We start from the raw sequence: 346 nt of genomic DNA, 5'->3' as shown, positions 1-346 counted from the left end.
ATTTGAATGAGATACATCTCTAGTGGGTGCCTTCCTTGCCCTTGGCAGGGGGCTGGAACTACGAATGGGTCCCTTCCCACCCATTTATTGCGCCCTACAGTTATCTTCCAGGGAGGAGAGCTTTGCAGCTCGGGACTCTGCTGGCTACTGCACACAACACACGCACGCAGGGACTTCTACGCCCGTTTCATTATCCCAGCAAGAAGCTCAGACGAGTCAACAGCAAAAAAAAAAACATCCTACGCGAGCCCTTTTTAGGCTTAAAGTCCCGTTGCGCGGTGAAAATGCCGCCAGAAAGCATTGTTCAAGATCGCAGAGATGTGTGTGGGGGAAGTTGCACGGCCTT

Source organism: Parus major, chromosome 1A, assembly GCF_001522545.3.
Source record: "Parus major isolate Abel chromosome 1A, Parus_major1.1, whole genome shotgun sequence".
In the NCBI taxonomy this organism is placed as follows: domain Eukaryota; kingdom Metazoa; phylum Chordata; class Aves; order Passeriformes; family Paridae; genus Parus; species Parus major.
Note: the sequence above shows the minus strand (reverse complement) of the source record.